Here is a 23,584-nt window from a genome sequence, read left to right as displayed (position 1 = left end):
ATTCTCTCTCTTGGATCTTCATTACAAAGTTCGCCATGATCTTCATGGAGATCTATCCGATGTAATCTTCTTTTGCGGTGTGTTTGTCGAGATCCGATGAATTGTGGATTTATGATCAGATTATCTATGAATCTTATTTGAGTTTCTCCTGATCTCTCTTATGCATGATTTCATATCCTTGTAATTCTCTTCGAGTTGCGGGTTTTTTCTAGCCAACTAGATCTATGATTCTTGCAATGGGAGAAGTGCTTCGTTTTAGGTTCATACCGTGCGGTGACCTCACCCAGTGACAGAAGGGGTAGCGAGGCACGTATCGTGTTGTTGCCGTCAAGGTTAAAAAGATGGGGTTTTCATCATTGGTTTGAGATTATCCCTCTACATCATGTCATCTTGCTTAAGGCGTTACTCTGTTCGTCATGAACTCAATACACTAGATGCATGCTGGATAGCGGTCGATGTGTGGAGTAATAGTAGTAGATGCAGAAAGTATCGGTCTACTTGTCTCGGACGTGATGCCTATATGTATGATCATTGCCTTAGATATCGTCATGACTTTGCGCGATTCTATCAATTGCTCGACAGTAATTTGTTCACCCACCATAATACTTGCTATTTTGAGAGAAGCCTCTAGTGAACACTATGGCCCCCAGGGTCTACTCCACACCATATTTTCAGCCTTACACTTTTTACTTCGTTGCACTTTCTGCCTTCAGATATGACTTTGCAAACAATCTTGAAGGGATTGACAACCCCTTTAAAGCGTTGGGTGCAAGCTCTTTTGTGTTTGCGCAGGTACTCTGGACTTGAGGAGATTCTCCTACTGGATTGATACCTTGGTTCTCAATCTGAGGGAAATACTTACTGCTCCTGTGCTGCATCACCCTTTCCTCTTCAAGGGAAAAACCAACGCAAGCTCAAGAGACGATAGAAGGATCTCTGGCACCACTGCCGGGGAAGGACTTTTGTTGACGTAGCAGAAGGATTTCTGACGCCGTTGCCAGGGAGGATCAAGTCAAGAACTCGTCCAAGTAAGTGTCGCAAACTCATCTCTTGCATTTACTTTGTTTGCCAATTGCCTTTTTCGTTTGCTTTTTCGTTCGCCCTTTTTCTCGCTTGCTCTTTTTTCGCTTGTGTGCTTGCTTGCTTGCCGAAGTCGCCATGAATGGAAACACCAAACTTTGTGACTTCTCGAATACTAATAATAATGATTTTATTAGTACTCTGATTGCTCCTGCCACTAGTGCGGAGTCATACGAAATCAATGCCGCTTTGCTGAATCTTGTTATGAAAGAGCAATTCTCCGGCCTTCCTATTGAAGATGCCGCATCCCATCTCAATACCTTCATTGAGCTTTGCGATATGCAAAAGAAGAAAGATGTGGATAACGACGTGATTAAATTGAACCTTTTTCCTTTCTCGTTGCGAGATCACGCAAAAACTTGGTTTTCTTCTTTGCCCAAAAATAGTATCGATTCTTTGGATAAGTGCAAAGATTCTTATATATCCAAGTATTTTCCGCCGGCTAAGATTATCTCTCTCTGTAATGATATCATGAATTTCAAGCAACTTGATCATGAACATGTTGCACAATCTTGGGAGAGAATGAAATTAATGATTAGAAATTGTCCCGCTCATGGCTTGAGTCTTTGGATGATTATACAAATCTTTTACGCTGGCTTGAATTTTGCTTCTAGAAATATCTTGGACTCCGCCTCAGGTGGAACGCTCATGGAAATCACGTTAGGGGAGGCCACAAAGCTCCTAGACAATATCATGACGAACTACTCTCAGTGGCACACTGAAAGGTCACCTACTAGTAAGAAGGTACACGCTATAGAAGAAATTAACTCGTTGAGTGCTAAGATGGACGAGTTAATGAACTTGGTTGCTAGTAGAAGTGCTCCTTTGGATCCTAATGATATGCCCTTGTCTTCTTTGATTGAGAGTAGCAACGCTAGCTTCGACGTTAATTTTGTTGGTAGGAATAACTTTGGCAACAATAATGCTTTTAGAGGAAACTATGTTCCTAGGCCTTTTCCTAGTAACTCCTATAATAACTTTGGAAACTCCTACAACAATACTCATGGAAATTACAACAGATTACCCTCTGATCTAGAGAGTAACATCAAAGAGTTCATCAACTCTCAAAATATTTTCAATGCGTCCATAGAGGAAAAGCTACTCAAAATTGACGATTTGGCTAAGAGTGTTGATAGAATGTCTAGTGATGTTGATGCTTTGAAAGTTAGATGTGCTCCTCCCAAAATCAACATGGATGAAACTTTGATAGCTATGCGTGTTTCCATGATTGAGAGCCAAGAAAGAACCGCCCAAATTCGTGCTAGACATGAATGGCTTAAAAAGGCGTGTTCTCGTGATGAGAATCACGAAGATCTTAAAGTGCTTGGTGTGACTCCCATTGAATCTTTGTTTTATTGTGTCAAACCTAATGATTATGGGGCTGAATATGAATCCACTTTGGTTGAGAAGTGCCCCAATGATTCGGAGTCCATCTATCTTGATGCTAAAAACATTAAAAGTGGAGTAGAAGATGTTAAAACTTTGAGGAGTAATCAAATTACTACCGTGAATTTCAAGGAATTCAATTATGATAGTTTCTCCTTGATTGAATGCATTTCTTTGATGCAATCCATGTTAAACTCTCCACACATTTATAGCCAAAACAAGGCCTTTACCGATCATATCGTCGAAGCTATGATAAAATCTCTTGAAGAGAAACTTGAATTGGAAGTCCCTATCCCTAGAAAGCTTCATGATGAGTGGGAACCTACCATAAAAATCAAAATCAAAAACTATGAATGCAATGCTTTGTGTGATTTGGGTGCTAGTGTTTCCGCGATTCCAAAGTCTTTATGTGATGTTCTGGGTTTTAATGAGATTGATTAGTGTTCTCTTAATTTGCATCTTGCTGATTCTACTGTCAAGAAACACATGGGAAGGATCAATGATGTTCTTATTATTGCAAATAGGAACTATGTACCCGTGGATTTCATTGTGCTTGACATTGATTGAAATCATACAGGCCCTATTATTCTTGGTAGACATGTCCTAAGGACTATCCGTGCTATCATTGATATGAAGGAAGGGAATATTAGATTTCAATTTCCTTTAAGGAAGGGCATGGAACACTTTTCTAGAAAGGAAATAAGATTGCCTTATGAATCCATGATGAGGGTCACTTATGTTTTGAGCACCAAACACGACGATACGTGATTCTATCGCTTTTATGCTTAGCTAACGGCGTTAAACAATAGCGCTTGTTAGGAGGCAACCCAATGAATTTATCTTTTTCTTTCCGTTTTGTTGCATCCACACCATCAGAATTCTATTGTGATTGTGTTTTTTGTGTTTCTTTTTGTGTTTGAGCCAAGCAAAACCTTTATGACTAGTCTTGGTAATGGTTGTTTGATCATGCTGGAAAAAGACAAAAACTTCTCGCTCACGAGATGATTTTTCATTTTTATTCAGAAAGAGCTTTTGTAACATCCCAAATTTCCAATTTGGAATGTTATTGCATTAGAGCATCTTGCATATCATATTTTATTTGCATAATTGCTGATCCTAAAAATTGTAAGCAACTCAAGGACCCTTGGAGAGAGTTGGGAATTTATTTATTTTCATATTGCGATTTTCTCAAATAATGAAAAGAGGATCATTGGTTTTAAGTATTTTTCTCTTGAAATATTTCATATATAAAAATATGAGAGAAGGGATAAAATGACTTTCCCAAATTTTAGAAATATTTGAGAGGAAATATTAAAGCCAAATAAAAAAATGGATTTTATTTGCTATTTTATTGGATTTACGAAAATACGCGTTTTTCAAAATATTATTTCGGCCTTTTAAAAATGTCCACGTTGTAGAGCTCATTTTTAGGAGTCCGGCAAAATTTGTTTCATCGAAATCGGAGTTCGTATGGACTTCCGTTTTAATTTTCTATCTCGTCCGATTTAAAAAAATGAACCGAACCCGGAGGCCTATATAAGCCGCACCCTTGCGCACAAACCCTAGCCACCGCCCGCCGTCGCCGCCGCTCTCCGCCACTCGCCGGAGCACGCCACCCGTGGTAGAAATAAATATTATATATATATATATATGACAAATTTTATGTATCACCGGTGGTAGTTACCACCACTTGCGTTTTGTATGTTGTATGAAGTATGTATCAAATTGGAGAGTATCTATGCGTAGTATGTAGTATATAATCATGTTTAGGTAATATATATACTGTTTTTTTGGTAGTATGTATCATATTTTGTGTATGCTCTTTTTTACATACAAATATATATGTATTTCACAAATATAATAAAAACTATGGGTCAACTTGTAATTTTTTCATGTAACTCACTTTGAAAAATCTTGTATACAGTATATAAACATAATTAAAATGATAAATTAGTATATATACTCCCGCATGGTAGTATGTTGAACATGTGGGGTAACTACCCTTCGGTGGTAGGATGTATTTTTCCTATATATATATATATATATATCAGATTTTTTTTGGTTTATTTAATTAACGGACGTTCGTCCGTACGTTCGTTTTAACGAACACTGTTTCTTAATTAAATTCAGACGACCAACGTTCGTTCATCCGTCTGTTCGACATATTTATTTTTGGGGATTTTTCCACGATTAATTTCGATCGCGATTCCTGATCCGAATTTCGTTTTAGTATAACTTTTTGCTCGTTTATCGGAATCAGGTGATTCAAATGCCCAGATTTTCGTCACTAAAATCTCTTTCCGATTATTCCACTTGCACAAGATTTTGATAAATTAAATTTTGACTTTAGTCCAGATTAGTAAACGAATCTCGTTTCTTTCGCAGTTTGAGTTTCGTTGATCCGTTTGATTTGATTCTTTTTGCAAACGGGAGTTCTTTACTTGAACTTTCTGGTTAGATCTTATTTGATTTTACCCGTGCATCTATATTGTTGCTTATGTGTGCTATTGTTTGTTGCGATAGAATACCCGGATTGTGAAGCGTGCTACTGTGAGTCCCTGGGTTTTGCGGATCATCAGCAAGACAAGTAACACTTTGACCATATCCCTTATTACCCCGTTTTTATTGCATTAGATCCACCCTCACACATTGCATGGTTAGGATCTAATTAACATGTGGGTATTGGGAAGTAGATAAAGAGGTAGAACCTATTACCTGTTTACTATCAAACTTTTGGGAGTTACTTCTACGTTATGCTATTATTGCTTTGCTATGCTCGTATACGTTATTGGGTGAGTGATTCCATGACAGATGTGAGTATTGTTAATTAAAGGTTAACTTAAGGTGGCTACTTAAATACACATCTGGTTGGATTGCTTGAGGCACCCCGAAATCCCCAGTGGCTGTCAGGATATCCCGGGGGAACCGTGTGATCATCCTAAGGTCCACCACCCAGCTTCAAAGGGATCATAAGACTATTCATACCTGAAACTTACGTGTGCAGCCGCAAGCTATTATGGGTTCTAGCAAAGTTGAGTAAGTTGTGTGAAGCTCTCGAAGTGGTAGACTAGCAGATGTAGAGGGTATAAGTGGTACGGTCTACCCAGAAGTAGAGAGTTAATGCTTTACAAAGATTGTGTCTCAATTCTCTGACCATGAATGTATTTCGAGTCTTGTGGGAAAAGTGCACAACCTCTGCAGAGTGTACAAACTAATCATGATTAGCCGTATCCCCGGTTATGGACATCTTGAGTATCTGGTTCTTGGATTTTCATGTGTATCCCAACACTCTAAATTAATTTGCGGGTTAATGATGATTATTTTGGGTTTGAATTGGAGTACCCTTCTCATTGTTTAATAACTAACAACGTAGTTAAATAAACTTTGTTCCACTAATATAGGAAGAAATTTGGCTTTATGCAAAACTTTTAACCATAGAGCTTTCCACCATCCAAATATGCATGTAGATATAGCTTTTATTTCTGTTCACTCTCTATGTGTTACCTTGCCAGCGTATTCCATGTGCTGACCCGTTTCGGGCTGCAACGTTCATGTTGCAGACTTTTCAGATATCGAGTAAGCGCCATAGGTCGTTGTTTTGCACTCAGTTATGCCGTTGGAGTTGATGGACCTACTTTATCTTCCAAGCCTTCCGCTCTTATCATATTTAGATGGCCTTAGGCCATATTATTGTAATAAGTTTTCTTTGAGACATTCGATGTAATAAGTGTGTGATTGCTACTCTGTTATAATATCCATCGAAGTACTGTGTGTGTCAGCATACCGATCCAGGGATGACACAGATGCATAGAGACTGGACTGCTTGAGGTCTGGTCGCTACAGAGGTGGTATCAGAGCACACGTTGACTGTAGGACACGACCACTAAGCTAAAACCATAGGTCACTCCTATATTCTCATTTTCTGACTCCTCTCCCCTTTCAAATATATAGGATGGTGGATAAAAGGAGCAAGTTTACTCAACCGGATGAGGACACACCTTTTGGAAGACACTTGAAGGAAGCCACTAAGTACCTGAACATCGGACAACCAAGCTTCACCGGGACCTTCATCGCCACCCTACCAGAAGAGGAGCATTGGAAAATTCGAGTTCAAGTTCCAGGAAGGACGTTCATGCCAGTCACTAAGCCCATAGAGTTTTCCTTTAATGCACCAACCTGGGGCATAGGAAAGAGCATGGCAGCCCAAATTACCATGGGACGCATTGGAGAAGTTTATCACCAGGATCTCGAAGATACTATCTACCAGATTTGTGGACGTCGAGATGACCAGAGTGAGATAGTCATCACCACGAGGGACAGATCCATTGCCTCTTACATCCAGGAATTGAACCAGCACATTCGACTCTAAGAGAATCAGATGTATGAGAGCATGGATACTTTATAGAAGGCAATGACGAGGATCAAGGAGCTGGAGGAAGAACTCAAGTCTACACGAGATGGCTACGAGGAGGAGATGACGACACTTATGGAGAAGAATGACGATTTGATTAAGATGCTAGAAGTCTTCATGATGGAGCCCACGATAGGAGGAGATGAAGATGTTCCCCCTAGCCCAAAGAGCTTCATCATCAACGACGACACCGACTCCGACCCTGATGAAAAAGATGATGACTACGTTAATGAAGCTGGAGCAGATATCATGGAGTCTTCCGCCGATCAAAACTTCTAGTCGACCACCATATCGGTAGCAGTATTTCCCCATGTAAATATTAGTTGAGCACTTATGTGAACGTTATATAGATCCTTTGTATGCTCTTGTTTGAAATTGATTGAGTGATATGATTGTGTTTGTCTCATGAGCATATGGGTAGTCTTTTCTCTTTAAACCTCACTCTATTCTATTTTCTCATCTTTTCTAAACCCCTCAGATGGCACCTCCGAGACGTGAACCCGAATTTGCTTTCCCGCCAGAGATCACCCAATTGATCCATCAGCAGAATGCCCTGACGCAGATCCTAGTCCAGAATCAGAATCAAGGGAACAACAACAACAACCCTCCGCCACCACCACCACCTGTTGATCACTTAGCCCGTTTCTTAAGGTTAAATCCGCCGGTGTTCTCTAGTAGCACCGAGCCGATTGTTGCAGATGATTGGCTCCGCAGGATTGGAAGGGAGTTAACCACTATAGGATGCTCAGATGCGGAAAGAGTGTGTTTTTCCGCACATTAGCTAGATGGACCTGCAGCATCATGGTGGGAGAATTTCACAGCCACTTACCCCGTTGACACTGTCACATGGGAGTAGTTTCAGCAAGCTTTTCGCAGCGCCCATGTTTCAGCATGAGCTATGGCCATGAAGAAGTGTGAGTTTCGCAACTTACGCCAAGGAGGGCGCCCAATTGGCCAATATGTGGAGGAATTTAGCAAGCTAGCACGTTATGCCCCTGATGACATTGCTACAGATGCCGCTAAACAAGAGAAGTTCCTGGAAGGACTAAATGATGAGCTGAGCATGCAGTTGATGGTGGCAACCTTCAACAACTACCAGGAGTTGGTAGACAAAGCTCTCATGATTGAAGGGATGCAGCAGCAGATTGACAATCGCAAGAGAAAGTATGGACAAGGGAGGTTCAATTCTGGAGCTCAGCAGAAGCCCCGTTTTACCCCGAACTCGGGAGGGCACATTCACCACAACCATGGGGGAAATTATTCCCATGGAGGGGGTTCGCATAATCATAGTGGCCCCAGGAATGCGAATGGTAATGGACGAAGCAATGGACAGAACTATTCCACCCCAGCAACGCCCGCCAAGAAGGATCTAAGTCACATTACTTGTTTCAAGTGCGCGAAGAAGGGACATTACGCCACCGAGTGTCCCGAAGCAAAGAATGGGAATGGCAATGACAGATCTGGGAAGAAGCCCAACCCCTTCAACAAGGGACAAGTGAACCACGTTAGCGTGGAGGAGGTTTAAGCACAACCTGATGCAGTAGTAGGTAAGTTTCTGGTTAAGTCATTTACTGCAGTTGTTCTTTTCGATACTGGTGCATCACATTCATACATATCAAGGGGATTTGTGGATAAGTATAACCTGCCAACCCAAGCCCTTAGGTGACCCATGTTAGTAACCTCGCCAGGAGCAGAATATATGGCTAGCCTAAGGTGTGATCGGATACCTTTAAGGATGGGTAATTACGTGTTTCCCTCAGACCTAATAGTATTGGAGTCACAAGGACTGGATGTAATATTAGGTATGGAATGGTTATCGAAGTATGGAGGGATCATTGACTGCGCCAGTAAGTCGATTTTACTCACCACCCCGGAAGGAAGAAGGATTAAATATGTATCCCAGCATATACTGAAGAGGACTCTAGTAAATTCCTTATCAGGAGTTGTACAGGAGGAAATACCAGTGGTGAAGGATTTCCCTGATGTATTTCCAGAGGAGTTGCGAGGCATGCCACCGGACAAAGACATTGAGTTTTTGATTGAGCTTTTGCCAGGCACAGGACCAATATCCAAGAGACCATATCGGATGCCTGCAAAGGATTTGGAAGAAATTAAGAAGCATATTAAGGAGTTACTGGATAAAGGCTATATTCGCCCAAGTTCGCCACCTTGGGGATCACCAGTACTTCTAGTGGAGAAGAAGGATGGATCATTGAGGATGGTTGTTGATTATCGCGGGCTGAATGAAGTGACCATGAAGAACAAGTATCCACTGCCGATAATCAATGATTTGTTTGATCATTTGCAAGGAGCTAAGGTATTTTCCAAGATCGATCTGCGATCAGGATACCACCAGCTGAAGATTCGAGAGCAGGATATACCTAAAACAGCTTTTACCACGAGGTATGGGCTATATGAGTATACTGTTATGTCATTTGGTCTGACCAATGCACCTGCCTATTTCATGAACATGATGAACAAGGTATTTATGGAGTTCTTGGACAAGTTCGTCGTGGTGTTCATTGATGATATTCTGGTCTTCTCGAAGAATGAAGAGGAGCATGAAGAGCATTTGCGTTTGGTACTTGAGAAACTAAGAGAACATCAGTTATATGCCAAGTTCAGCAAGTGTGAATTTTGGTTGAAGGAAGTTGGTTTCCTCGGACACGTTATATCCGGAGAAGGAATAGCAGTAGACCCCGCCAAAGTTGACACTGTGACAACCTGGGAATCCCCCACAACAGTTGGAGAGATCCGGAGTTTTCTTGGACTCGCAGGATACTACCGGAGGTTCATTGAGAATTTCTCAAAGATTGCAAAGCCCATGACGGAGTTGCTGAAGAAAGACACCAAGTTCAATTGGACTGAGGAATGTGAAGCCAGTTTCCAGGAGTTGAAGAAACGCTTGGTTACAGCCCCAGTGTTGATTCTTCCAGATCAACACAAGGATTATCAAGTGTATTGCGACGCTTCTCGTCGAGGACTCGGAGCAGTGCTGATGCAGGAGGGAAGAGTTGTTTTGTATGCTTCACGACAACTTAAACCCCATGAGTTGAACTATGCTACTCACGATCTGGAGTTAGCAGCCGTAGTGCATGCACTGAAGACGTGGAGACACTTTCTCATTGGAAACCTTTGTGAAGTATACACGGATCACAAGAGTTTGAAGTATATCTTCATTCAGAAGGAGTTGAATCTCACACAAAGGAGATGGTTGGAACTCATCAAGGATTATGATATGAGATTGCACTATCATCTCGGAAAGGCAAATGTAGTAGCCGATGCATTAAGCCGCAAGAGTCATGTCAATACACTCATAGCCAAAGGATTGCCCGAGAAGTTGGCCGAAGATCTTCGCGAGCTATGCTTGGAGATAGTTCCGAAGGGTTATGTAGCAGCATTGGAAATTCAGTCTACCCTGATGAGTAAGATTAGAGAAGCTCAGAAGTCTGACACAGAGGTTTTCGAGATAAAGGAAAGAATGAGCAAGGGAAAGGCCAAAGGATTTCGTGAGGATGAGCACGATACCTTATGGTTTGAGGATCGCGTATATGTACCCAATGACCCTGAGATCAGGAAGTTGATTCAGCAGGAGGCACATGATTCGCCGTATTCGATTCACCTAGGAAATACCAAGATGTATCTGGATTTGAAAGACAGTTTCTGGTAGACTGGAATGAAGAAGGATATTGCGGAGTGTGTGGCAGTTTGTGATGTTTGTCACAGAGTGAAGGCAGAGCATCAGAAGCCAGCAAGATTGCTACAGCCATTGCTGATACCCGAATGGAAGTGGGACAAGCTCGGCATGGATTTCATCACGGGATTACCCCAAACGCGTTCAGGCTATGACTCGATTTGGGTTGTAGTCAACTGTTTGACGAAGGTAGCTCATTTCATCCCAGTAAAGACTACTTACAACAGTGCTAAGTTGGCAAAGATATACATGATCAGGATCGTATGTGTGCATAGAGTTCCGAGAACCATTGTATCAGACAGAGGAACCCAGTTTACCTCAAAGTTCTGGAATCAGTTGCACGAAACTTTGGGAACCAGGCTAGAGTTCAGTACAACCTTTCATCCACACACAGATGGACAGACCGAGAGAGTCAACCAGATTCTGGAGGACATGCTGAGAGCTTGTGCACTAGATTATGGATCTTGTTGGGACGACAATTTGCCGTACGCAGAGTTCTCCTACAACAACAGCTATCAAGCCAGTTTAAAGATGGCCTCTTTCGAAGCTTTGTACGGGAGAAGGTGCATGACACCGTTGTTATGGGACGAAGTTGGAGACCATCAGCTGTTCGGACCAAATTTGATTAAGGAATCCGAAGAAAAGGTTAAGTTGATTCGTGATAGACTGAAGGTAGCCCAGTCCAGACAGAAGAGCTATGCAGATTCAAAACGCAAGGAGACAGTTCATGAAGTCGGAGACAGAGTTTATCTTCGCGTGTCCCCACTTGGAGGAGTTAAGCGTTTTGGAGTTAAAGGAAAATTAGCACCACGTTTTGTGGGACCATACAAAGTTTTGGAACGTATGGGAGAAGTTGCTTACAAGTTGGAATTGCTGGAAGGATTGCCGGGAGTTCACGATGTGTTCTATGTTTCCAGTTGAAATAGTGCCACGCAGAGATGGCCGATGTTCCACTAAGAGATACAGTACCACTGGAAGCAATTCAGTTGGATAGTGATTTGACCTACGAGGAGAAACCAGAGAAGATTCTCGAGTATGCCAGCCGAGTCACACGCAGCAACGTTATCAAGTTCTGCAAAGTTCAATGGAGCCACCATACCGAGGAAGAAGCCACCTGGGAACGAGAGGAGGATCTACGGAAAGATCACTCGCGCCTATTTTCTAGCCAACCCGAATCTCGAGGGCGAGATTCATCTTAAGGGGGTTGGTTTGTAACATCCCAAATTTCCAATTTGGAATGTTATTGCATTAGAGCATCTTGCATATCATATTTTATTTGCATAATTGCTGATCCTAAAACTTCTAAGCAACTCAAGGACCCTTGGAGAGAGTTGGGAATTTATTTATTTTCATATTGGGATTTTCTCAAATAATGAAAAGAGGATCATTGGTTTTAAGTATTTTTCTCTTCAAATATTTCATATATAAAAATATGAGAGAGGGGATAAAATGACTTTCCCAAATTTTAGAAATATTTGAGAGGAAATATTAACGCCAAATAATAAAAAAAATTGGATTTTATTTGCTATTTTATTGGATTCACGAAAATACGCGTTTTCCAAAATATTATTTCGGCCTTTTAAAAATGTCCACGTTGTAGAGCTCATTTGTAGGAGTCCGGCAAAATTTGTTTCATCAAAATCGGAGTTCGTATGGACTTCCGTTTTAATTTTCTATCTCGTCCGATTTCAAAAAAACGAACCGACCCCGGAGGCCTACATAAGTCGCCCGCCCCCCTGCACACAAACCCTAGCCGCCGCCCGCCGCCGCCACCGCTCGCCGTCGCTCGCCGCCACTCTCCGGAGCACGCCGCCCGAGGTATATATATATATATATATATATATATATATATATATATATATATATATATATTTGGTTTATTTAATTAACGGACGTTCACGACGAACGTTCGTTCGTTCGTCTGTTCGACAGATTTATTTTCGGGGATTTTTCCGCGATTAATTTCGATCGCGATTCCTGATCCGAATTTCGTTTTGGTATAACTTTTCGCTCGTTTATCGGAATGAGGTGATTCAAACGCCCAGATTTTTGTCACGAAAATATCTTTCCGATTAATCCTGTTGCACAAGATTTTTATAAATAAAGTTTTGACTTTAGTCCAGATTAGTTAACGAATCTCGTTTCTTTCACAGTTTGAGTTTCATTGATCCGTTTGATTTGATTCTTTTTGCATACCGGAGTTCTTTACTTGAAATTTATGGTTAGATCTTATTTGATTTTACCCGTGCATCTATATTTTTGCCTATGTGTGCTATTGTTTGTTGCGATACAATACCCGGATTGTGAAGCGTGCTACTACGAGTCCCTAGGTTTTGTGGATCATGAGCAAGGCAAGTAACACTTTGATCATATCCCTTATTAGCCCGTTTTTATTGCATTAGATCCACCCTCACACATTGCATGGTTAGGATCTAATTAACATGTGGGTATTGGGAAGTAAATACAGAGGTAGAACCTATTACCTGTTTACTATCAAACTTTTGGGAGTTACTTCTACGTTATGCTATTATTGTTTTGCTATGCTCGTAGACGTTAGTGGGTGAGTGATTCCATGACAGATGTGAGTATTTTTAATTAAAGGTTAACTTAAGGTGGCTACTTAAATACACATCTGGGTTGATTACTTAAGGCACCCTGGAATCCTAGTGGTTGTCAGGATATCGCGGGGGAACCGTGTGATCATCCTAAGGTCCTCCACCCAGCTTCAAAGGGATCATAAGACTATTCATACCTAAAACTTACGTGTGCAGCCGCAAGCTATTATGGGCTCTAGCATAGTTGAGTAAGTTGTGTGAAGCTCTCGAAGTGGTAGACTAGCAGATGTAGATGGTATAGGTGGTACGGTCTACCCAGAAGTAGAGAGTAAATGCTTCAGAAAGGTTGTGTCTCGAATCTCCGACCATGGATGTATTTCGAGTCTTGTGGGAAAAGTGCACAACCTTTTCAGAGTGTACAAACTAATCATGATTAGTCGTGTCCCCGGTTATGGACATCTTGAGTATCTGGTTCTTGGATTTTCATGTGTATCTCAACACTCTAAATTAATTTGCGGGTTAATGATGATTATTTTGGGTTTGAGTTGGAGGAACCTTCTCATTGTTTAATAACTAACAACGTAGTTAAATAAACTTTGTTCCACTAATATAGGAAGAAATTTGGCTTTATGCAAAACTTTTAACCATAGAGCTTTCTACCAGCCAAATATGCATGTAGATATAGATTTTATTTATGTTCACTCTCTATGTGTTACCTTGCTAGCATATTCCATGTGCTAACCCGTTTCGGGCTGCAACGTTCATGTTGCAGACTTTTCAGATATCGAGTAAGCACCATAGGTCGTTGTTTTGCACTCAGTTATGCCGTTGGAGTTGATGGACCTACTTTATATTCCGAGCCTTCCGCTGTTATCATATTTAGATGGCCATAGGCCATATTATTGTAATAAGTTTTCTTTGAGACATACGATGTAATAAGTGTGTGATTTCTACTCTGTTATAATATCCATCGAAGTACTGTGCGGGTCAGCATACCGATCGAGGGATGACACAGATGCATAGAGACTGGACTGCTTGAGGTCTGGTCGCTACAACTTTCGAGTTGATTCTTTTCGCTGTTGGTTTATATGCCTTTTGCCCAGGCCGTAGTAAGTTTTTCATATTTTTTGAGGTACCAGAAGTATACGAAGTATACAGATTGCTACAGACTAGTGTGTTTTTGATAGATTCTGTTTTTATTGAGTTGGTTGCTTGTTTTGATGAAACTATGGTTAGTATCGGGGGTACTAGCCATGGAAAAGTGAGAATACAGTAGCCCAACACCAATATACATGGAATTCAAGTTTGCTACAGTACCAAAAGAAGTGGTAGTTTGTTTTCTTGTGCTAATGTTATCACGAGTTTCTGTTTAAGTTCTGTGTTGTGAAGTTTTCAAGTTTTGGGTGGTGTTCTCATGGACAAAGGGATAAGGAGTGGAAAGAGCTCAAGCTTGGGGATGCCCAAGGCATCCCAAGCCAAATTCAAGGACACCAAAAAGCCTAAGCTTGGGGATGCCCCGGGAAGGCATCCCCTCTTCCGTCTTCAATCCATCGTAACATTACTTGGAGCTATATTTTTATTCACCACATGATATGTGTTTTGCTTCGAGCGTCTTGTATCTTAGGAGTCTTTTCTTTTTGTTGTGTCACAATCATCCTTGCTGCACACCTTTTTGAGAGAGAGAGACATGCACTCATCGTGATTTTTGCTAGAATGCTCATAGTGCTTCACTTATATCTTTTGAGCTAGATACTTTTGCTCTGTGTGCTTCACTTATCTTTTAGAGCACGGCGGTCTGTGACTTGGTAGTTGGCTTATGCTATGAAAGTAGTCCCGAATATGATAGGTACCCAAAGATGATGCAAAAACCTCCATCTTCATGTGCATTGAGTAGAAAGAGAAGTCTTGATTCCTCTCAATTAGTTTTGAGACGTGGATTTGGTAATATTAAGAGCTATGTTAGTAGGGTGTTGTGAATCTAGAAATACTTGTGTTGAAGTTAGTGATTCCTGTAGCATGCACGTACGGTGAACCGCTATGTTAGGAAGTCGGAGCATAATTGATCTATTGATTGTCATCCTTTGAGTTGAGGTCGGGATCGCGCGATGGTTAACACCTACCAACCCTTCCCCTAGGAGTATGCATTTAGCACTTTGTTTCGATTACTAATAAAAACTTTCGCAACAAGTATGTGAGTTCTTCATGACTAATGTGAGTCCATGGTATAGATGCACTTTCACCTTCCACCATTGCTAGCCTCTCTAGTGTCGCGCAATTCTCGCCAGTGCACGAACCCACCATATGCCTTCCTCAAAACAGCCACCATACCTACCTACTATGGCATTTTCATAGCCATTCCGAGATATATTGCCATGCAACTCCCAATGTTACATATCATGACTTGTGTCGTCACTCTCATATAGCCATTGCATGATCATAAGATAGCTAGCGAGATGTTTCAACGTCATACGCCATGCTAGATCGTTGCACATCCCGGTACACTGCTGGAGGCATTTCCTACAGAGTCATCATCATTTTGAGCTTTGAGCTGTGAGTAAATAAAAGTGTGATGATCATCATTATTAGAGCATTGTCCCATGTGAGGAAATAAAAAAAAGAGCCCAAAGAGCCCAAAAAAAGAGAAAAAAAAGAGGCCTAAGAACCCAAATGAAAAAAAGAGAGAAAAAGAGAGAAGGGACAATGCTACTATCTTTTTCCACACTTGTGCTTCATAATAGCACCATGTTCTTCATGATTGAGAGCTTCTTGCTTTGTCACTACCATATGCTAGTGGGAATCTTCATTATATAACTTGGCTTGTATATTCCAATCATGGGCTTCCTCAAAATTGCCCTAGGTCTTCGTGAGCAAGCAAGTTGGATGCATACCCACTAGTTTTCCTTTTGAGCTTTCACATACTTATAGCTCTAGTGCATATCTTGTATGGCAATCCCTACTCATTCACATCGATATATATTAATGGGCATCTCCATAGCCTTTTGATACGCCGAGTCAATGTGACCATCTCCTCCTTTTTTGTCTCACAACCACCACCACACTATATTCCACCTATAGTGCTATATCCATGGCTCACACTCATGCATTGCGTGATAGATATAAAAAGTTTGAGAAAGTAAGAGTGTGAAAACAATTACTTGGCCAATACCGGGGTTGTGCATGATTTACATTAGTTGTGTGAGGATGATGGAGCATAGCCAGACTATATGACTTTGTAGGGATAACTTTCCTTGGCCTTGTTATTTTGAATGTTCATGATTACTTTGCTAGTTTGCTTGAAGTATTATTGTTTTTTATGTCGATAGAAAACTATTGTTTCGAATCTTACGGATCTGAACATTCATGTCATGTGAAAGAAGTTACAAATGACAACTATGCTAGGTAGCATTCCACATCAAAAATTCATTCTTTATCACTTCCCTACTCGAGGACGAGCAGGAGTTAAGCTTGGGGATGCTTGATATGTCTCCAACGTATCTATAATTTTTGATGGTTTCATGCTATTATCTTGTCAAACTTTGGATGTTTTGCATGCCTTTTATATATTTTTTGGGACTAACTTATTAACTCAGTGCCAAGTGCCAGTTCCTGTTTTTTCCATGTTTTTGACCCCTTTCAGAGGAGAATTTGAAACGGAGTCCAAACGGAATAAAATACCCAAAAAGATTTTTTCCGTAACGGAAGAAGATCAAGAGACTTGAGAGCCAAGGCAGGGGGTCCCCAGGGACCCCACAAGCCCCCACCCCGCGGCCAGGGAGGGAGGCCGCCGGCCCTCAGGCTTGTGGGTCCCATGGACCTCCTCTTTCCTAGGTTTTGCGCCTATATATCCCCAAAAATTCCACAAAAAATCAAGAGATCATCGAAAGTACTTTTCCGTCGCCGCAAGCTTCTGTCTCCGCAAGATCCCATCTGGGGCACGTTCTGGTGCCCTGCCGAAGGGGGGATTCGGATACGGAGGGCTTCTTCATCAACACCATGACATCTCCGATGATGCGTGAGTAGTTCACCATAAACCTACGGGTCCATAGCTAGTAACTAGATGGCTTCTTCTCTCTCTTGGACCTTCAATACGAAGTTCTCCATGATCTTCATGGAGATCTATCCGATGTAATCTTCTTTTGCGGTGTGTTTGTCGAGATCCGATGAATTTTGGATTTATGATCAGATTATCTATGAATGATCTCTCTTATGCATGATTTCATATCCTTGAAATTCTCTTCGAGTTGTGGGTTTTGTCTGGCCAACTAGATCTACGATTCTTGCAATGGGAGAAGTGCTTGGTTTTGGGTTCATACCATGCGGTGACCTCACCCAGTGATAGAAGGGGTAGCGAGGCACGTATCGTGTTGTTGCCATCAAGGGTAGAAAGATGGGGTTTTCATCATTGGTTTGAGATTATCCCTCTACATCATGTCATCTTGCTTAAGGCGTTACTCTGTTCGTCATGAACTCAATACACTAGATCCATGCTGGATAGCGGTCGATATGTGGAGTAATAGTAGTAGATGCAGAAAGTATCGGTCTACTTGTCTCGGACGTGATGCCTATATGTATGATCATTGCCTTAGATATCGTCATGACTTTGCGCGGTTCTATCAATTGCTCGACAGTAATTTGTTCACCCACCGCAATACTTGCCTCTAGTGAACACTATGGCCCCCAGGGTCTACTCCACACCATATTTTCAGCCTTACACTTTTTACTTCGTTGCACTTTCTGCCTTCAGATCTGACTTTGCCAACAATCCTGAAGGGATTGACAACCCCTTTAAAGCGTTGGGTGCAAGCTCTTTTGTGTTTGCGTAGGTACTCTGGAATTGACAAGATTCTCCTACTCGATTGATACCTTGGTTCTCAAACTGAGGGAAATACTTACTGCTCCTGTGTTGCATCACCCTTTCCTCTTCAAGGGAAAAACCAACGCAAGCTCAAGAGACGACAGAAGGATCTCTGGCACCACTGCTCGGGAAGGACTTTTGTTGACGTAGCACTGTGCCAGAAAATTATCGCTGAAGTTGATCTTCCTCTTCTTAGCCTATCATCCTCACATGGTAATTGATGGCAGAGTGAGTCGAAGCATGAAGGTGTGTGGTTCCACCCGCGACTTGTGAGCTGCTTGCTTTGACACGTCATCAGCGATGATGTTCTCTGTCCTTGGTACGTGTTCCATCTCTAGTCTGTCGGAGCATTCCTCCAACTTTATCACTTCATCCACATACTCCTTGTTGAGTTGATGCACTACCAGTTGTGAGTCCCCTCAGACTGTTTGCTTTTTGATCCCCAGTTCTGATGCTACCCGTAGACCGACAAGCAAACCCTTGTTGTCATTGGACTCAACTTGCCTGCCAGCATCCTCCCCCAGGCGCCTTCTTCCCTCTTGAGCCTGCTCATCTCTTCACGCATGCGGCGATTGCGCACGTTCATGTGGAACGCAGCAATCACTTCAGCACGGTGGATGTCCGGGATATTGTGTTGCACACGACTGAATCTCTAGATGTATTTCCGAAGGGTATCGCCATCCCGCTAAGGCAAGTCGTCCAGATTGCTGGGCTGCCCTGGGAGCTTGTGGCCCTCATGGTAGGCCCCAACGAACCGGTTGCACACGTCCGCCCTAGAGGAGATGGACCCCTCCGGCAAGTTCATGTGCCAACTTCTCACATTGGGTTTGCGCGCCAATGAGAAGTAGTTGGTGATAACCTTTTCTTCATGTCCCTCGGCAGCCTGCACCGCGATAGTGTTGACGCCGAGGAACTCTGATGGACAGATGTTCCTGGCATAATTGTCTGGCAGCTCTGGTTTGAAGGCGCTGCTGGAAGGCCAGCGGACTTGTCATAGCTCACGGGTGAACGACGGGCATACTACCTGATAAGGTAGGCTACCAGGTGAGGGAGTCCTGGACTAAGGGGTCCTCAGATGGCTGGCCCATCTATTAGAGGCCGGCCATATGGGTCGTATTATTGAAAACCGTACTGCATGAAGAATTTGTATTCAAGAAGGAAAGCTCCGAAGTCGGGTGTATCATCCAAGTTTAGTAGTCTAGGTTGGCGCCTCTGCCCCTGGCTCGAGGTTGGTTGTATGTAACCCTAGGGATCCTTGGTGTCTATATATACGAGAGGGTTTCATGTGCATAGGCCAGTTGATTCATCTAGGGTTTTAGCTCATACTATCTCGAGGTAGATCAACTCTATAATCCTCATACACCATCAATATAATCAATGAGGACGTAGGATTTTACCTCCTCAAGAGGGCCCGAACCTGGGTAAATATTGTCTCCTTCAACCCGTGCAACCCATTGATCCAAGGCCCACAGGTCGGGACCCCCTACCTGAGATCTACCAGTTTTGACACCGACATTAGTGCTTTCATTGAGAGTTCCACTATAAGATTGCAGCAAGGACATGTTTGTCCCCTGACAGATGTTCCCATTTGAAGCATCGTTCTGCATGTTGATCCGGCCAGCCACCTTGGCCAGGTCGGAAGCTTGACCCCCGGTCAGGAAGTAAGTATCTGGAGCCTAGAGTTCACCACCGACCCCTGGGGAGATCATTTGTTAACAAGGCTCCTAGCTCCTTTCGAGGAGCCCATGATCCCTGATGCCTTAACTTCGGAAGTCGTGGATCCCACTACCAGGGCGACTTTGACCCTTGGTCTCGCCTAAGAGTCCGACATGGTAGATACGCCCGGATTCGGCTCGATCGAACACATCCCAGGAGCATCCTCGAACGACCCCCGGGCATTGATGCTGCGGGCGATCCCAAACACTAAAATAGTACAGATTCCACCCAGACTCCGTTACTACACGAGTTACTCAATCGGGTCCAATCTATAGGTATCATCAGTGACCAATGATCGAGTCGGGCTCAAACCTGACGATAGGGAAACTCATGCCCCACCGTCATGCATTTGGTCGCTACCATCGAGTGCCCGACTAAAGGCTCCCCACGTCAACTACCATAGTTAAGGACAGTCTACATCCCGGTTACTGAACATCTGGAATCCTCCGATAATCCATAACCCGGATCTCGTCACGAGATCAACTCGGGGCCACGGGCCGACCCTGCACGCGAGCCAAAATTATTGCAGCAGGGTCTCGTCGCAACCACGGACTCTAGGCGTGCCATGCCAAACCCCACTAAAGCATGGGACATAGTAGCCAACTTCTCGGACTCGCGCCTCATGGGAACACAAAAATTTATCCCACCCACCACCTTGCTCGAGCATGGTTCGGGAAAAGTGGAAGAGTTCGGTTTACTGGACTCACACAAGGTTCCCAAAGGCACCTCAGGCGAGGGGAATCAATACACCACTTCTGGGCCAAATTCCTCCTCAACAAGGATAGGGAAGAGGGCCACGGTGAGCAGGAGATGACCGACGCCTTCTGATGTCTACTATGAAACCCTCTTCTTGTAGACGTTGTTGGGCCTCCAAGTGCAACGTTTTGTAGGACAGTAGAAATTTTCCCTCAAGTGGGTGACCTAAGGTTTATCAATCCACAGGAGGCGTCAGATGAAGATGGTCTCTCTCAAGCAACCCTGCAACCAAATAAGAAAGAGTCTCTTGTGTCCCCAACAAACCCAATACAATGGTAAATTGTATAGGTGCACTAGTTCGGCGAAGAGATGGTGATACAAGTGCAATATGGATGGTACATATAGGTTTTTGTAATCTGAAATTACAAAAACATCAAGGTAACTAATAATAAAAGTGAGCACGAACGGTATTGCAATGCGTGGAAACAAGGCCTAGGGTTCATACTTTCACTAGTGAAGTTCTCTCAACAATGATAACATAATTGGATCATATAACTAGCCCTCAACATGCAACAAAGAGTCACTCCAAAGTCACTAATAGCATAGAACAAACGAAGAGATTATTGTCGGGTACGAAACCATCACAAAGTTATTCTTTCTGATCGATCTATTCAAGAGTCCGTAGTAAAATAACATGAAGCTATTCTTTCCGTTCAATCTATCCGAGAGTTCGTACTAGAATAACACCTTAAGACACATATCAACCAAGACCCTAACGTCACCTAGATACTCCATTGTCACCTCAATTATCCGTGGGCATGATTATAATATATGCATCACACAATCTCAGAATTATCTATTCAAACAACACATAGAACTTCAAAGAGTGCCCCAAAGTTTCTACCGGAGAGTCAAAACGTGTGCCAACCCATATGCATAACTTGGCACTGAGTTAATAGGTTAGTCCCAAAAAATATATATAATAGGATATTCATGCATATAAAACATCCAAAGTTGACAAGATAATAGCATGGAATCATCAAATATTATAGATACGTTGGAGACGTATCAAGCATCCCCAAGCTTAACTCCTGCTCGTCCTCGAGTAGGGAAGTGATAAAGACCAAATTTTTGATGTGGAATGCTACCTAACCTATTTTTTCTTTGTAACTTCTTTCTAGTGGCATGAATGTTCAGATTCGTAAGATTCAAAACAATAGTTTACTATTGAAATGAAAACAATAATACTTCAGGCATACTAGCAAAGTGATCATGAACTTTTGAAATAACAAGGCCAAAGAAAGTTATCCCTATAAAATCATATAGTCTGGCTATGCTCTATCATCCCCACACAACGAATTTAAATCATGCACAACCCCGGTATTGGCCAAGTAATTGTTTTCGCACTCTTACTTTCTCAAACTTTTCAACTCTCACGCAATACATGAGCGCGAGCCATGGATATAACACTATAGGTGGAATAGAGTGTGGTGGACGTTGTGTGGCAAAAAGGAGGAGATGGTCACATTGTGAATGAGTAGGGATTATCATGCAACGGATGCATTTAGAGCTATAAGTCTCTGAAAGCTCAAAAGGAGAACTTGTGGTTGTGCACCCAACTTGCTTGATCACGAAGACCTAGGGCAATTTTGAGGAAGCCCATCATTGGAATATAGAAGCCAAGTTGTATAATGAAAATTTCCACTAGTATATAGAAGTGTGAAAACAAGAGACTCTCTATCATGAAGAGCATGGTGCTATTTTGAAGCACAAGTGTAGAAAAAGATAGTAGCATTGTCCCTTCTCTCCTTTTCTCTTTTTTTGTTTGGGCTCTTTGGCCTCTTTTCAATTTTTTTGGTGGGCATATTTGGCCTCTTTTTTTATTCCTCACATGGGACAATGCTCTAATAATTATGATCATCACACTTTTATTTACTTACAACTCGATACTTAGAAGAATGATGACTCTATATGAAAAGCCTCTGGCAGTGTACCGGGATGTGCAACGATCTAGCTTAGCGTATGACATTGAAACATCTCGCTAGCTGTCTTACGATCATGCAATGGCAATATGAAAGTTACGACACATGTCATGAGACAGAACGGTGGAAGTTGCATGGAAATATATCTCGGAATGGCTATGAAAATGCCATAATAGGTAGGTATGGTGGCTGTTTTGATGAAGGTATATGGTGGGTTTGTGCACCGGCGAAAATTGCGCGGCACTAGAGAGACTCGCAATGGTGGAAGGGTGAGAGTGTGTATAATCCATGGAATCACATTAGTCATGAAGAACTCATATACTTATTGCGAAAGTTTTATTAGTAATTGAAACAAAGTGCTAAACGCATACTCCTAGGGGAAGGGTTGGTAGGTGTTAACCATCGCGCGATCCCAACCGCCACACAAAGGATGACAATCAATAAATCAATTATGCTCCGACTTCCTAACATAGAGGTTCACCATACGTGCATCCTACGGGAATAACTAACCTCAACACCAGTATTTCTAGATTCAAAACACCCTACTAACATGACTCAAATATTACCAAATCCATATCTCAAAACTTAATTGTTAGGAATCAAACTTCTCTTACTAATCAATGCACTTGAATATGGAAGTTTTTATTTTATCCTCTTTGGATGCCTATCATATTTAGGACTACTTTCATAGCACACGCCAATTACCAAGTTACTTAGAGAAAGAACTCTCAAAAAGATATAAGTGAAGATCGAGAGTTTTTATTTCTACAAAATATGACACCACCATGCTCTAAAAAGATATAAGTGAAGTACTATAGCAAAAGGCAAACTACTCCAAAAGATATAAGGGAAGCTCAATGGGTAGTTGAATAATTATTTGGCTATGTGAGGACTCTCCCATCTAAGAATTTCATATCCTAAGTACCTTATTCAAACAAAATAAAATGACGCTCCAAGCAAAACACATATCGTATGGTGAATAAAAATATAGCCCCAAGTAATGTTACCGATGGATTGAAGACGAAAGAGGGGATGCTTCCCGGGGCATCCCCAAGCTTGGGATCTTTGGTGTCCTTGAATATGGCTTTGGGGCGCCTTGGGAATCCACAAGCTTAGGATCTTTCCACTCCTAGTTCTATAGTCCATCGAAACTCTACCCAAAACTTGAAAACTTCACAACACAAAACTTAACGGAACTTCGTGAGATGG

This window comes from Hordeum vulgare, chromosome 6H (genome assembly GCF_904849725.1).
Source record: "Hordeum vulgare subsp. vulgare chromosome 6H, MorexV3_pseudomolecules_assembly, whole genome shotgun sequence".
Lineage (NCBI taxonomy): Eukaryota > Viridiplantae > Streptophyta > Magnoliopsida > Poales > Poaceae > Hordeum > Hordeum vulgare.
Note: the sequence above shows the minus strand (reverse complement) of the source record.